The sequence below is a fragment of the Procambarus clarkii genome, chromosome 33, assembly GCF_040958095.1.
Source record: "Procambarus clarkii isolate CNS0578487 chromosome 33, FALCON_Pclarkii_2.0, whole genome shotgun sequence".
Lineage (NCBI taxonomy): Eukaryota > Metazoa > Arthropoda > Malacostraca > Decapoda > Cambaridae > Procambarus > Procambarus clarkii.
This window is the reverse complement of record NC_091182.1, coordinates 26,734,233-26,747,978: the sequence shown is the minus strand read 5'-3', so window position 1 is coordinate 26,747,978 and position 13,746 is coordinate 26,734,233. Positions and strand designations below refer to the sequence as shown.

Genomic DNA, 13,746 nt, shown 5'->3' with positions numbered 1-13,746 from the left:
AAAATGGTTGCGGCTCGCGAAATTGCCCTGATGTACCGTTTTCTGTCGGCGGGTCCTCAGGTTGGTTAGGTTCAGGAAATTTAGTACAATAGTTTTATGACTTTGTAAACGCTAAGGCCCGAACACCGCGAGGACGGTAAGGCCAGAAATCATCTCCAGGTAAGGTAAGGTAACGCTGAGGAAAGCTTGTTGTGTACACAGGTGTGTACGTGTGAGTGTTCCAACCGTCCTCCTCAACAGTACATCACATTTTGACCCATAATTTCCCTAAGGTTAAAACTGATGTACTAAAAATCATAGCGGCTCGCATAATTTACCTAATATTCCGTCTTCTATTCCTGGGTCCTGTTTTCGGTTAGATTGGGGCAATTTAGTAAATGTGTTGAGTGACGTTGTGAACGCTTGAGAGAACAAGCTGCATTACCACCCAAACGTTTGCTTCTGAAAATGTTAGTGAGTGGAGTTGGAGTCTTTGTTGAGCGTAGTCTGGTGTTTACAGGTTGTGGCCTCCACTCTTAAGGTCTCCAGGGAACACGCACGGTGCTTGTGGGGCCTCCAGTGTGCTCCCTGCCACCCCCCCCCCCATCTATATCACTCTTATGCCTTACTCTTGAAAACATTTATATTAATGTGTCACTCATCACGGTAGTAAATCTGCCGCGGCAAATCACTTGTCATATAAAAAAAAGTGTTGATGCGTATGTCTTAACAACATTGTCACTTGCTTACCTAAATAAACTGATGGGTTCAGTTCGTGAACCCATCATGGTGCCTCTCAAACCCTTACCGTCGCCGCCCACGGCACCAGTAATGGCTCCATAACAAATGAATGAATGCAAGATGTACAACGCCCTAACATACGAACACAATGTATTTGGTTGTCTACTTGTCACGTCTGCTAGATGCAGCTGGAACCCCTCGATATTGTATTTAGTTGTTAATAATTTGCTTAGGTACACAGCGCTCTAATACTACTGTACAGTACTCGAATCTTGACAAAGGTCTACACAAGGAGCATCTTGAGGTTATCTTGAGATGATTTCGGGGCTTTAGTGTCCCCGCGGCCCGGTCCTCAGCCAGGCCTCCACCCCCAGGAAGCAGCCCGTGACAGCTGACTAACACCCAGGTACCTAGTTTACCTGCTAGGTAACAGGGGCATAGGGTGAAAGAAACTGCCCATTGTTTCTCGCCGGCGCCCGGGATCGAACCCGGGACCACAGGATCATAAGTCCAGCGTGCTGTCCGCTCGGCCGACCGGCTCCTTTGCACCGCAGCAAACGGCTGCATCATACTAGGCCGGTCCTGTTTTTTACCCCCCCCCCCCCCCCCCCGCTCACTCTGCCAGTTACTTATCAATTATTCTTAAAACTTATTACATGGTTTGTCTCAATAATAGTAACTGGTAGCCAAGTCCACTCATCCACAACCGTACCTGGTTGATGGGGTTCTGGGAGTTGCTCTACTCCCCAAGCCCGGCCCGAGGCCAGGCTTGACTTGTGACAGCTTGGTCGATCAGGCTGTTGCTTGGAGCGGCCCGCAGTTCCACATATCCATAACAGCCCGGTTGGTCCGGCACTTTTTTTTTTTTAGAAAACAATCTAGTTTTCTCTTGAAGATGTCTACGGTTGTTCCGGCAATATTTCTTGTAGTCGCTGGGAGGATGTTGAACAACCGCGGACCTCTGATGTTTATACAGTGTTCTCTGATTGTGCCTATGGCACCCCTGTTCTTCACTGGTTCTATTCTGCATTTTCTTCCATATCGTTCACTCCAGTATGTTGTTATTTTACTGTGTAGATTTGGTACTTGGCCCTCCAGTATTTTTCTTGTGTATATTAATTGTTATCTCTCGTCTTCTTTCTAGTGAGTACATTTGGAGAGCTTTTGAGACGATCCCAATAATTTAGGTGCTTTATCGCGCCTATGCGTGCCGTATATGTTCTCAGTATTCCCTCTATTTCAGCAATCTGTCCTGCTCTGAAGGGGGAAGTGAGTACTGAGCAGTACTCAAGACGGGACAACACAAGTGACTTGAAAAGTACAACCATTGTGATGGGATCCCATCACAATTGCATTTTTTCCTTTGTAAACGCAAATTAATGACGCTGTGAAAAACACACCTCGAACACTGTTTATGTTGGACAGACGTAAATCTGTGTGTTTATGTTTGTTGGTTAACTTAAAATTTTAAAAGCACTACAATCACCTTCTGTGGTTGATTATTCAATAGATCACTGAATTATATGCTTAACAGATCCCTAACCCTGTCCGTGGAGGACAGAAGAAAATGCATATATGTTGGTTAGCAATGTAAATGTGTGGCCACGTTTGTGGAAGAAAATAATTAAAAAAAAACTCCTTCCGTCTCTTATCTCCAGCCTGCACAACCCTCCCTCAGATGATTTCTAAATTTTCTCCTGGATGGGAGACATCCCATCCAGGTTGTGTGACATCCCTCCTCAGTCAGTGTAGAGGTAATGGGCCTCACTGTGACACATTGTCAATTGTGCTGCAGCTGTGGACTCCTGGGCCACCTCCCCGCCGCCGCCTCTCTCTGCTCCTCACCTCATCCTCCCCATTCTCCTGCCCTCCTGTTTTGTTCCATACACTCACGTACTCTGGTTTTCCTCCTAGTCACACTCTTGTAATCTTGGTCATACAATTTTTTCCTCGAATTATTTCATATCACCTCTAGGTGATTCAGTGTTCTTTGTGTGGCTCTAGGTGATGTGAGCCCTGCACTCTTGGTGGTGTGAGCCCTGCACTCTTGGTGGTGTGAGCCCTGCACTCTTGGTGGTGTGAGCCCTGCACTCTTGGTGGTGTGAGCCCTGCACTCTTGGTGGTGTGAGCCCTGCACTCTTGGTGGTGTGAGCCCTGCACTCTTGGTGGTGTGAGCCCTGCACTCTTGGTGGTGTGAGCCCTGCACTCTTGGTGGTGTGAGCCCTGCACTCTTGGTGGTGTGAGCCCTGCACTCTTGGTGGTGTGAGCCCTGCACTCTTGGTGGTGTGAGCCCTGCACTCTTGGTGGTGTGAGCCCTGCACTCTTGGTGGTGTGAGCCCTGCACTCTTGGTGGTGTGAGCCCTGCACTCTTGGTGGTGTGAGCCCTGCACTCTTGGTGGTGTGAGCCCTGCACTCTTGGTGGTGTGAGCCCTGCACTCTTGGTGGTGTGAGCCCTGCACTCTTGGTGGTGTGAGCCCTGCACTCTTGGTGGTGTGAGCCCTGCACTCTTGGTGGTGTGAGCCCTGCACTCTTGGTGGTGTGAGCCCTGCACTCTTGGTGGTGTGAGCCCTGCACTCTTGGTGGTGTGAGCCCTGCACTCTTGGTGGTGTGAGCCCTGCACTCTTGGTGGTGTGAGCCCTGCACTCTTGGTGGTGTGAGCCCTGCACTCTTGGTGGTGTGAGCCCTGCACTCTTGGTGGTGTGAGCCCTGCACTCTTGGTGGTGTGAGCCCTGCACTCTTGGTGGTGTGAGCCCTGCACTCTTGGTGGTGTGAGCCCTGCACTCTTGGTGGTGTGAGCCCTGCACTCTTGGTGGTGTGAGCCCTGCACTCTTGGTGGTGTGAGCCCTGCACTCTTGGTGGTGTGAGCCCTGCACTCTTGGTGGTGTGAGCCCTGCACTCTTGGTGGTGTGAGCCCTGCACTCTTGGTGGTGTGAGCCCTGCACTCTTGGTGGTGTGAGCCCTGCACTCTTGGTGGTGTGAGCCCTGCACTCTTGGTGGTGTGAGCCCTGCACTCTTGGTGGTGTGAGCCCTGCACTCTTGGTGGTGTGAGCCCTGCACTCTTGGTGGTGTGAGCCCTGCACTCTTGGTGGTGTGAGCCCTGCACTCTTGGTGGTGTGAGCCCTGCACTCTTGGTGGTGTGAGCCCTGCACTCTTGGTGGTGTGAGCCCTGCACTCTTGGTGGTGTGAGCCCTGCACTCTTGGTGGCGTGAGCCCTGCACTCTTGGTGGCGTGAGCCCTGCACTCTTGGTGGCTGTGAGCCCTGCACTCTTGGTGGCGTGAGCCCTGCACTCTTGGTGGCGTGAGCCCTGCACTCTTGGTGGCGTGAGCCCTGCACTCTTGGTGGCGTGAGCCCTGCACTCTTGGTGGCGTGAGCCCTGCACTCTTGGTGGCGTGAGCCCTGCACTCTTGGTGGCGTGAGCCCTGCACTCTTGGTGGCGTGAGCCCTGCACTCTTGGTGGCGTGAGCCCTGCACTCTTGGTGGCGTGAGCCCTGCACTCTTGGTGGCGTGAGCCCTGCACTCTTGGTGGCGTGAGCCCTGCACTCTTGGTGGCGTGAGCCCTGCACTCTTGGTGGCTGTGAGCCCTGCACTCTTGGTGGTGTGAGCCCTGCACTCTTGGTGGTGTGAGCCCTGCACTCTTGGTGGTGTGAGCCCTGCACTCTTGGTGGTGTGAGCCCTGCACTCTTGGTGGTGTGAGCCCTGCACTCTTGGTGGTGTGAGCCCTGCACTCTTGGTGGTGTGAGCCCTGCACTCTTGGTGGTGTGAGCCCTGCACTCTTGGTGGTGTGAGCCCTGCACTCTTGGTGGTGTGAGCCCTGCACTCTTGGTGGTGTGAGCCCTGCACTCTTGGTGGTGTGAGCCCTGCACTCTTGGTGGTGTGAGCCCTGCACTCTTGGTGGTGTGAGCCCTGCACTCTTGGTGGTGTGAGCCCTGCACTCTTGGTGGTGTGAGCCCTGCACTCTTGGTGGTGTGAGCCCTGCACTCTTGGTGGTGTGAGCCCTGCACTCTTGGTGGTGTGAGCCCTGCACTCTTGGTGGTGTGAGCCCTGCACTCTTGGTGGTGTGAGCCCTGCACTCTTGGTGGTGTGAGCCCTGCACTCTTGGTGGTGTGAGCCCTGCACTCTTGGTGGTGTGAGCCCTGCACTCTTGGTGGCGTGAGCCCTGCACTCTTGGTGGCGTGAGCCCTGCACTCTTGGTGGCGTGAGCCCTGCACTCTTGGTGGCGTGAGCCCTGCACTCTTGGTGGCGTGAGCCCTGCACTCTTGGTGGCGTGAGCCCTGCACTCTTGGTGGCGTGAGCCCTGCACTCTTGGTGGCGTGAGCCCTGCACTCTTGGTGGCGTGAGCCCTGCACTCTTGGTGGCGTGAGCCCTGCACTCTTGGTGGCGTGAGCCCTGCACTCTTGGTGGCGTGAGCCCTGCACTCTTGGTGGCGTGAGCCCTGCACTCTTGGTGGCGTGAGCCCTGCACTCTTGGTGGCGTGAGCCCTGCACTCTTGGTGGCGTGAGCCCTGCACTCTTGGTGGCGTGAGCCCTGCACTCTTGGTGGCGTGAGCCCTGCACTCTTGGTGGCGTGAGCCCTGCACTCTTGGTGGCGTGAGCCCTGCACTCTTGGTGGCGTGAGCCCTGCACTCTTGGTGGCGTGAGCCCTGCACTCTTGGTGGCGTGAGCCCTGCACTCTTGGTGGCGTGAGCCCTGCACTCTTGGTGGCGTGAGCCCTGCACTCTTGGTGGCGTGAGCCCTGCACTCTTGGTGGCGTGAGCCCTGCACTCTTGGTGGCGTGAGCCCTGCACTCTTGGTGGCGTGAGCCCTGCACTCTTGGTGGCGTGAGCCCTGCACTCTTGGTGGCGTGAGCCCTGCACTCTTGGTGGCGTGAGCCCTGCACTCTTGGTGGCGTGAGCCCTGCACTCTTGGTGGCGTGAGCCCTGCACTCTTGGTGGCGTGAGCCCTGCACTCTTGGTGGCGTGAGCCCTGCACTCTTGGTGGCGTGAGCCCTGCACTCTTGGTGGCGTGAGCCCTGCACTCTTGGTGGCGTGAGCCCTGCACTCTTGGTGGCGTGAGCCCTGCACTCTTGGTGGCGTGAGCCCTGCACTCTTGGTGGCGTGAGCCCTGCACTCTTGGTGGCGTGAGCCCTGCACTCTTGGTGGTGTGAGCCCTGCACTCTTGGTGGTGTGAGCCCTGCACTCTTGGTGGTGTGAGCCCTGCACTCTTGGTGGTGTGAGCCCTGCACTCTTGGTGGTGTGAGCCCTGCACTCTTGGTGGTGTGAGCCCTGCACTCTTGGTGGTGTGAGCCCTGCACTCTTGGTGGTGTGAGCCCTGCACTCTTGGTGGTGTGAGCCCTGCACTCTTGGTGGTGTGAGCCCTGCACTCTTGGTGGTGTGAGCCCTGCACTCTTGGTGGTGTGAGCCCTGCACTCTTGGTGGTGTGAGCCCTGCACTCTTGGTGGTGTGAGCCCTGCACTCTTGGTGGTGTGAGCCCTGCACTCTTGGTGGTGTGAGCCCTGCACTCTCGGTGGTGTGAGCCCTGCACTCCTGCTGGTATAGCGGCGTGTGGTGCTCGGCTGAGGTAGTATTAGTGCTAGTGTACAATTCATAAGGTTGAGCTCATCATGTCGGTGGGGGTAACATTCTACCTGATCACCATGGCATGGCAATTATTAATTATTAACCAAGATTAGTTACATTTACATAAGCTATTTGCAGGAGGAAGGATCGCCTTACTGATAACAAAGTTCACTACGTGTTTAGGCATTTTACTAGACACTGATATCTTGAGATTATCTTGAGATGATGTCGGGGCTTTTTAGTTTCCCCGCGGCCCGGTCCTCGACCAGGCCTCCACCCCCAGGAAGCAGCCCGTGACAGCTGACTAACACCCAGGTACCTATTTTTACTGCTAGGTAACAGGGGCATAGGGTGAAAGAAACTCTGCCCATTGTTTCTCGCCGGCGCCCGGGATCGAACCCAGGACCACAGGATCACAAGTCCAGCGTGCTGTCCGCTCGGCGGACCGACTCCCTATCTTGACCCGTTTTGCTGTTTGACAAGTGTCAGTTTAAAGCTGTTTCGCCTCACTAGAAATGCCGGAGTCTCATCTCACCTGACCAACTATGGCCGATGATCATTTATTTATTTATTTATTTATTTATGCATATACAAGAATGTACATAAGGAATGTGAGGATACAAATATGGTAATTACAGTCGTGTAAAGCCACTAGTACGCGCAGCGTTTCGGGCAGAATTTGTCTGGAAGCACACATTTTTTCTTTAATAAAGCTCTGGAATTTTGGCAATATAGCCGCCAATTTTTAACTGCGGTGGATGAAGTGTAAAGAGTGTATTTCTGGCCCTATTTTGCCCGGGTAAGGTGTGGCGTGATAGTATAATCCTGCCGTTATTTACCAACCTTAAGCAAAAGCCCAGTGTGTAAATATTTGTGGAGTTGGCGAGGTAACGCGGCGGCGCTGACAGTGTGTTGACGTTTGTTTAGTCAGAGTAAATGATCTGTATATGTGGCCGTCCATTATGGGAGAGTGACGCCCTGTCTCCCGCGCTGGTCACGCCTGCCCCCGTCAACCCCGTCAACCAATTGCTAAGGGTTATTAAAGCTTAATTCTAATCTCTGTGTTTGTGTGGGATGGAGGTAGGTGACTTGTGTGTACTCGCCTAGTTGTGATTGCGGGGTTTAAGCTTCGGCTCTTTGGTCCCGCCTCTCTGAAGCAAATGCAATGTTCGCAGCTGTAACTGAAACTCACACTAAGGACTATTATGACAGTAAAATATGGATACCGGAGTACAGTCTTTTCAGACGTGATTAGGAAACACAGGCTACAGGGTGCGGTTGTGCCTATGGCACCTCTACTCTTCACTGGTTCCTTTCTGCATTTCCTTCCTTATCTTTTGTTCCAGTATGTTGTTATTGTATGTATGTATATATGTTATTCTCGGGAGTTGTATTCCCCGAGACTTGGTCCAACAGGCTGTGCTTGGACATATCCACTACCGCCTGATTGGTCCAGTACTTTTTGCAAGAACCTATCCTATTGGTTCTCCAAGTCCACCTTTGTTCCAACAATATTTCTAATGCTTGCTGGGAGAGTAGTACCTCTGAAGCTTCTCTAGCTTTATCTTGTGTTTAACTAGGTATGGGCTCCACGATTGGTCTAACATAACGGTGTCCGTGCGTATTTTTGTATATATGTACTCACCTAGTTGTGCTTGCGGGGGTTGAGCTCTGGCTCTCAACTGTCAATCAGCTGGTGTACAGATTCCTGAGCCTACTGGGCTCTATCATATCTACGTTTGAAACTGTGTATGGAGTCAGCCTCCACCACATGCCTAATGCCATTCCATATGTTAACTACTCTGACACTGAAAAAATTCTTTCTAATGTGTCTGTGGCTCATTTGGGTACTAAGTTTCCACCTGTGTGCCCTTGTTCGTGTTCCACCCGTGCTGAAGGGTTTGTCTTTGTCCATCCTGTTAATTCCCCTGAGAATTTTATAGGAGGAATCGACAGGGTAGATAAAGATAAACTGTTTAACACGGGTAGTACACGAACAAGGGGACACTGATGGAAATCGAATTCCGTATCATTAACAATGAAAGGTTCCGGAAGTGAGCCAATAAACCGGGAAGGCCGTGTTTGCGAGCTGGTTCGTGTGTGTGGAGTGCAGGCACGGACAAGCTGGCTGATTGTAGATGATTTGCCAGAGGCCAGCAAGCTTAATGTATCTTAAGTATTATTGCCTCTACGGCCTCATACTGTCGGGTTTGTGTTGTACGCGAGTAATGGCTCTATAATATAGTTATATCTTTCGGAAGATATGCTCATTTATCGTACCGAATTACTTAGTTTTCAATATTAAAACTTCAAACCGTATTAAAGTGAGAGTAGAGAGCCCGTTATTACCCATCAAGTTCACTCTTCACAACCTAACATTTAATTGCAAGTTTTGGAGTGATTTAGTGAAGAGAAATATTTAACTTTCTAAAGTTATTGTGGATATCGCAGAGGAAGTCTTTCAAGTTTATAGTACCAACTTGGACTCCCAAGTCCTGAGAGTATAGAGTTGTATATTTGTACTGTCAGTGAGACTCTGAAGCTGTTCGCCATTTTAACTTAGACAGTTCTCTCATAGTGTAAATATACTCGGGTCTCTTAAGTGCATTTTGCTAGTTTAGTCGTTATCATCGTTAACGTTAACCATTGTGGCTCGCCCAAAGAATTGTTGTATTTGTCTCATTTCCAACCTGCCTCAGCTCTCCTCTTGACCGCTGGAAGATGGTTACTGGGGTCTAATGAGGATTTATAATGGGCAGACAACTCTGGCTTCTGCCTCACCCACCAACTTTACCTCCATTAGTGTGTGTGTGTTAAAGATTTTAGAGAAAATAGTGGAATTATTGTCTACCCCCCCCCCCGCTAGGTGGGGCGTGGGGGGGGGGTGAGGGAGCGAATGTTTTCAGCTAGTTGTGCTTGCGGGGGTTGAGCTCTGCTCTTTCGGCCCGCCTCTCTACTGTCAATTAATAAACTGTTAATAAGTACTTATTTTTTTCTCCCACACAAACCCCCAGGAAGCAGCCCGTAACCGCTGTCTAACTACCAAGTAGCTATTTACTGCTAGGTAACAAGGGGCATCAGGGTGAAAGAAACTCTGCCCATTTTGTTTCTGCCATCACCGGGGATCGAACCCGGATCCTAGAATTAAGAGTCCAGAGCGCTGTCCTCTCGGCTATCAGGCCCCCCCTAAGTGAACAGAGGCATTAGATGGAAGGAAACGTGCCCAACCATTTCTGTCCCGCCCGGGATCAATGTGAAGGTGGGGGGGGGGGAGTGATATCAGAGCATACCTGATCAAACAGGCTGTTGTGACTCGTACGTCAGAGAGCCACCAGCTGCGTGGAGGAACAGCCTGAAGACCAAACCACTCGTCAGAAAATGAAGAACGATGAGGTTTTGGGCCATCATCGTGGACCATTATACCATTATCAAGTTACCCTGGAGGCTGTCAGACATTATCACTCTCCAACAGTCTGCTTGACCTGACCCCAACTAGGAGGCCTGGTCAGAGACCGGACCGTGGGAACATTAAGCCTCGGAATCGACACAAGTTGACGTAGTACTTGTGGTGGTGGTAGTGGTAGCAGTAGTGGTGATCCTTGCACTAGGTGGTGGTGGTGGTAGCAGTAGTGGTGATCCTTGCACTAGGTGGTGGTGGTAGCAGTAGCAACAGTGAAGTAGATGTATGGTTACAGGTGGAGATAAAGCTCTTGGGTCACGGGTTTTAGTCCCTGGTCGCCTACCTCAGCGCCTCCCCCGACCCTCTTCCTTACCATACCTACAGTTGATAATGTTAGTAATGGTCCTTAGCCTACACGCTAAAGGTCATCTATAAAAAGTATACTCTCATCTTGGTGTATATATATGGTAACCCGTCACGGCTCAGCCTCCAGCAGCCTCCGCGGCCCGTACCGCCAGCTTGTCAGTGCCCAGCCAACCGCTCTGGAGGTTGGACGTGCCGTTTCTTGCTCTCCGGTTCCACGTGTTCCGTTGGTGAGGTCAAGTTCAGGGTTCGGCTAGATGGTGACTTTTTTCATTGATGTCGTGAGATCAGGTAAAGAGAAGCCTTCATCAGGAGTGACATCATCAAGATTACCTGTGCTAGCGTTGGTCCCATAAGGTCAAGCCAGGTGTAACGTGTTATACGCTCCCAGCAAGCTCACCTTTCCAATAGTCACAGTCTTGACACTAAACAGTGCAAGGTAGCAGCCTAATAGAAAGTGAATGACTCTGTGTTTTGAAGGAGGGTATTTAGACGGTGGCTTTAGTAAGGATTTGTACAGACGTGTTGACCATTGCCATGACCCCGGGGTGCTCGGACACTCAAGTACTGCAACATTCTACACCTGCATGTTCTTGATATTGTTTCAGCAATACCTGTTCACGTGTACTTGCATACGGCTAACCAGCAGTGTAATTGACCAAACCCCTGGATGGTATGATGCAGGAAGTGATGATTGACAGTGATGCCAGATATACTGTCATTACGGTGATTGGTCTCCTTCCCTTGTCTACCGGAAGGTCGTCCTGGAAATTAAATTCATGAAAATGTTTTACCTGATTTGAGCACAATTACCAGTACACCGGTACAGCATTGGAGCAGCTGGTGCTGAAGTGGATTGTTGAAACACGAACAGTTAAATACCTTTGTTCCAAGTAGTAGTACTTGTCGTGTCTTGAGAGTGGAGAATGTCTGTGTTGATGCTTCTCTGGTGCTTACCAGTCCCTAGATGATGAGACTATAGTGTTGCTGGAGGTGGTAACGTCTTGCCAGTCTTGGGCTGAACTACACTAATTGTATCTTTGACGCTTCCACTCTTTGGTTTTTTATTCATTTCACGAAGAGTTTAATATTAATTTTTAGCCTTCTATACATGTTCACCAATATGCTTTAAGCTAATATTATGGCTGTAACTACTGTAGGTATTGCCCGGGAGGACTGTTCATAGTTTACTGTGGCTTAGTTTAGTTCTCCAAGTATTAGGATGCAATATCTGAAGAAGGCCTTTATGTACACCTTCAAACTTTTAAAGAATAACGTTCAGCTAATGGCAAATTATATAAAAAAATAAAATTCTGGGATGTGAGCTTGAGCTATATCTGGAAAGCTAACCAAATAACTTGCTCCAATAATTGTACACACTGTGTCACGCCAGATGATAATCTCAGGCTCTCGCCTGCAAACATTACCTTTGGAAATTTTGCAGTAAATCACTTTTTTGTAGGAAGAATGATTACACATTATTATGATTGTGTGTAAGAATGATTACACATATTCGAGCTTTGGCTGTATAGATCTGTTTTACACCCGTTCTGTATAGTATTCAAATTTTCATAGTCATAGCCCCAATACTTTTGTACCTGGATTGTACTTGGATGGGGTTCTGGGAGATCTTTTACTCCCCATGCCCGGCCCGAGGCCAGGCATGACTTGTGAGAGCTTGGTCCAACAGGCTGTTGCTTGGAGCTGCCCGCAAGCCCACACATCCACCACAGCCCGGGGAAGGGAACTGTCAAGAGAAAGCGCCAAGACATTAGACTATATATCACTGGAAAGGGGTCAGGATAAGGATTTGGGATGGGACGGAGGGAAGGAATGGTGCCCAACCACTTGGACGGTCGGGGATTGAACGCCGACCTGCATGAAGCGAGACCGTCGTTCTACCGTCCAGTCCATGTGGTTGGGCCACCACAGCCCGGTTGTTCCGGCAATATTTCTTATAGTTGCTGGGATGATGATGAACAACCGCGGACCTCTGATGTTTATACAGTGTTCTCTGGTTGTGCCTATGGCGCCCCTGTTCTTCACTGGTTCTATTCTGCATTTTCTTCCATATAGTTCACTCCAGTACGTTGTTATTTTACTGTGTAGAATTGGGACCTGGCCCTCCAGTATTTTCCATGTGTATATTATTTGGTATCTCTCTCGTCTTCTTTCTAGTGAGTACATTTGGAGAGCTTTAAGACGATCCCAATAATTTAGGTGTTTTATCTCGTCTATGCGTGCCGTATATGTTCTCTGTATTCCCTGTATTTCAGCAATCTCTCCTGCTCTGAAGGGGGAAGTGAGTACTAAGCAGTACTCAAGACAGGACAACACAAGTGATTTGAAGAGTACAACCATTGTGATGGGATGCAATTTACTCCTAGCATCACTGTTTTCGCATCCTGAGATTCGATGTCAAGGGACTCTCATGATGATGCCCTCTCCTGTGTCGGGAGGTTGTAAGGTTCCATCCCTTTGACTTTATGCTTTCCGTACCTCATGCTCTGGGAAGGCAGCGGATAGCGTCTACGTCTCCTCACACATTTCACTCGTTTAAATCATACGATGCTCTCAGTTTTAGCTTTATATATATATTTTTTTTTTTGTTTATTTTCCCTGACATATTAAAGTTATGGAATTCCTTACAATTGTATATCTTTATTGATTGTTGTTCTTGGCGAGATCATTGTTAATGGTTAACGTTGTTACGGTGGAGATGGGAAGCTTATTTGACAGGTGGGGGGGGGGGATCTGTAGACAGCTGGTAATATTGGCAGCTGGGGACGTGCACAGTTGGGGACGTGCACAGCTGGGGACGTGCACAGCTGGGGACATGCACAGCTGGGGACGTGCGCAGCTGGGGACGTGCACAGCTGGGTTAATAAAGACAACAGCAAGCGGACCTCGCGTAGAGGAAAGGGGGGGGTGGCTGTGTCACCTACACCAATATTGGGTGAGAGTCCTGGTGGGACCTGCGTCGAGAGAGGGGTGGCAGGGTGAGAGAAGGGTGGGATGATGTATGGAGAAGGGACGTGCAATTTACGAGGCTGAAGGTAGACTCTGATGTGGTGGTGGTTGTGTTGGTCGGGGGTGCTGCCACAGTTCCTGTTCGGGGTGCAGGGTGCATATGCCCTAGCCTGCACCTCCCCTCTTCTTTCCCCTTCCATCGTCCATTTCCCTGTCTCATCCTACTCCGGCCACTTTTTCATCTTGGGGTTAATGCTGGTGGTACAACACTTCCTGTCTCTCCCAAATACAGTTTTTAAAGAGTCTTCTCTATAGATATATGTGCCTGGCCTCCACCGCCTGTGTCACCAGCGACCGTCGCCGCTCTTACTCTTGTTAGTTCAGTCACTCTGAACATAACGTTCCAAGTAGCACGGGCTATGGTGAACCCGTAGTGGACTTACCTGGCACGGGAGCGGGGCTGTAACTGCCGCTGTTACTACCACCAGAAATTATCGGCAATATAAGATCAGTAATAGCACTGTTCCACAGTGAGAGCGCTTGTGCGTGCGCAGTTTTGCGTGAACTGACGTATATATTTGTAAGGGGGGGCGCTCTCCAAATCTCATTTGTTTAAGGTTCGTGTTCTCTGGAGAGGAGATGAGAGAGATGCCACATCATATATACATGGAAAATACTGGAGAGCCAGATTCAGTGATGAGTAGAGGTGCCATAGGCACACCCAGAGAGTAGAGGTGC

General features: G+C 50.4%; 2 protein-coding genes across 4 annotated transcripts in view; both read left to right on the top strand.

Moving 5' to 3' along the window:
* The window catches only part of LOC123765264 (protein phosphatase PTC7 homolog), a 98,127-nt gene that overhangs the window by 19,954 nt on the left and 64,427 nt on the right, over positions 1 to 13,746 (top strand). The window lies entirely within an intron of this gene.
* LOC138349482 (uncharacterized) overlaps positions 10,189 to 13,746 on the top strand; it is a 32,268-nt gene continuing 28,710 nt past the window's right edge. Inside the window, exon 1 of one of the 3 annotated variants that reach the window (XM_045753782.2) lies at positions 10,189 to 10,268. The gene's annotated coding sequence lies outside the window, so the exon portion shown is untranslated. Of the gene's footprint in view, positions 10,330 to 13,746 lie in introns of all 3 variants that reach the window. The other 2 variants (XM_069335491.1, XM_069335490.1) reach the window with 2 other exon arrangements.